The 2,500-nt window shown below is 32.4% G+C and overlaps 1 protein-coding gene and 1 long non-coding RNA gene across 11 annotated transcripts in view; both read right to left on the reverse strand.

The window, feature by feature from the left end:
• Positions 1-2,500, reverse strand: part of LOC124956378 (voltage-dependent L-type calcium channel subunit beta-2) — a 74,056-nt gene that overhangs the window by 41,558 nt on the left and 29,998 nt on the right. The gene's annotated exons all lie outside the window — the stretch shown is intronic.
• Positions 2,057-2,500, reverse strand: part of LOC124956390 — a 2,720-nt gene continuing 2,276 nt past the window's right edge. Inside the window, exon 2 of the long non-coding RNA XR_007103238.1 lies at positions 2,057-2,347. This is a non-coding gene — a long non-coding RNA (uncharacterized LOC124956390). The remainder of the gene's footprint in view (positions 2,348-2,500) is intronic.

The following is a 2,500-nucleotide window of genomic DNA, read 5'->3' on the forward strand; positions in this document are numbered from 1 at the left end:
TTAAGTCTTGTTTATTTGTCTCCTAAACAACGATAAGAGAGTTGAGAAAGAGAAAAAGAGAGAGACCACATTTTTCTAAGTAGATACGAACAAATAGTTACGCTTCGAAAACGTAATAACTTTTCGAATCCTTTGAAAACTATCCTTTATGTTTCATAGGTATATTTTATTTTTCTTTTTTCTTTTTTTTTTTTTTTTTTTTCTAGGATTGACCCAATCGACTGTATTAGACCTATTCCTCGGCATAACGATAGAGAAATTTTATTTTTAACTTTGTTTAATGAAAAGGAAAGAAATGGAGAAAAAAAAAATGAATAGGAAGAAAAAGGCTTTAAAAATTTCTTCAATATCGACAACGGATAACGTTTTATGATACATATATATATATATATATATGTGTGTGTGTGTGTGTAGTCATCCGAAGACACGTCGATAGTTCGAAAAAATCTTGCAGGTTCACAGATTAAACAAGTTTGAAAGAACGATCGTGAAGAAAGTTCTTTCTGCTCTCTCTTTCTCTCTCTCCCTTTCTCTCTCTCTCTCTCTCTCTCTCTCTCTCTCTCTCTCTCTCTCCCTCTTTCTGTGTCTCTCTATAAAGAACATTCGCACCTAACACACGCTGTCATCCTTCGTCAAAATGCGTCGTAGTCGTCGTCGTTGTAGTCGTTCGCGTTCGATCGTATTCGTGTAGCTTTAGAAGTTACAGCACGGACGAGGGGTGATTCTTATCTGAAATCAAAGATGCAAAACGAGAGGGGAAGAGGGAGAAAGAGAGACGGTCAGAAAATCATTTTGAAGAGATGGTAAAAAAAATCCTAAGGAACGATCGACGCAGGTAACATAACGTTATTTTAAGAGATTTTCAGATTTACCACAATACCGAAACGGTTCGTAGCTTTCCAAAAGCTATAGCGAGAAAAAAAAAGAGAGAGAGGGAGGGAGAGAGAGGGAGGGAGAGAGAGAGAGAGAGAGAGAGAGTTGACTTAACTTTCACGAAGGACTTAAGAAAAATCGTTTTCTTCGATTTCCTCTGAACAATAGTTACATTTGCATCATTCCTTTTCTCTGTAAGGTCAAACCATCTAGCTCATCTTTTTCTATGAGAGGATAGTCAAGAGTTAGAAAACCCTATGCACATTCTTATTCCACAAAAGAATTTCACCTGACCATTCTTTTCTTCTTCTCCTTCTTCTCCTTCTTCTTCTTCTTCTTCTTCTTCTTCTTCTTCTTCTTCTTCCTCTTTTTTCTCTTTCTCTTCTTCTACTTTTTCTATTACTTCTGTGCTTTTTTCAAAAATTCGTGAGAGACTCACGCACCCCCTTTGGTTTTAACTTTTTCCCTTAAATCTTTTAAGGATCTTTTCGAGGAAAAAGGAGAAAAAATCCTTTCAACCCTCTCTATCCTATTGATCAACGAAGAAAGATTATTATCTATGTAACAGACGTATATAATTTCTTTGGGATTATTTCGTAAATGAAAAATGTATGAGTAATTTTCTAGTTTGAACTTTTTGAAAGGGAAAAAAAGAAAATTTGTATAATTAATTATCACGCAACGTGATGAAAGTTCTACGAAGATAAATTTGTTTTTTCTAAGAATTTCTTTTTTAATATAAATCGAATGAAATTTAGAAGGATATAAAAATTAGTGTAATATATTAACATATATTACACTATACATATATATTCTCTGAGTAATTTCGAAATAAAAGTGGTTTGAAACAAAAAAAAAAAAAGAAAAAAACAATTTCACTTTCTATTCGGCTTGCTAAGTAAAACTTCTTCTTCTTCTTCTTCTTCTTCTTCTTTTTTTCGTTTTTGTTTCAACAGAAATCGACGATAGAAATTTCAAAAATTTATCCATTTAAGCGAACGTATCCGAACATATCATTTTCGGTATAGATAATATCAAGAGAGAAGATATATATATATATATATTCGAAATGAAAAAAGAAAGAAAAAGAAAAAAAAATTGTCTATAGGACGGATAAATTTTTGTATAAAATTATTTACCAATCACAAACGAAAAGGAATCTATCGATCAAGGAACTCGCATCAACATCTCAACCATATAATTTCGTATGAATAATAATATAAGAAGAGAGAAAGGTGTTCGAAAAATGTTCGATTTTCTATAGATACGTCTCTGGTCAAAGTACGAGCTTCTTATAGGCGAGTTTCACGAAAAACAGGTTTCAAAAGAATGTCGACCGAAAGTAAGTGACTATTAACGTTGGAACAGGCGTATATAAAAATTTATCATCCCTGGTTTAATGGTCGGCAATGGAAACGAAACTTCTTTTCTTCTTCTTCTTCTTCTTCTTCTTCCGTTCGTCCTTCCTTCCTTCCTTCCGTCCCATTGATAATAATAAAAAAAGAAAGAAAAAAAAAAAGATAAAAGAAGACAAATAACAATAAAGAAAAACACAAAGAAAAAATGGCAATGAGAGGAAAGAAGAAGAAGAAGAATAAATAAAAAAAATAAAGGACAGAAGAAGAAG

Source organism: Vespa velutina, chromosome 21, assembly GCF_912470025.1.
Source record: "Vespa velutina chromosome 21, iVesVel2.1, whole genome shotgun sequence".
In the NCBI taxonomy this organism is placed as follows: Eukaryota; Metazoa; Arthropoda; class Insecta; order Hymenoptera; family Vespidae; genus Vespa; species Vespa velutina.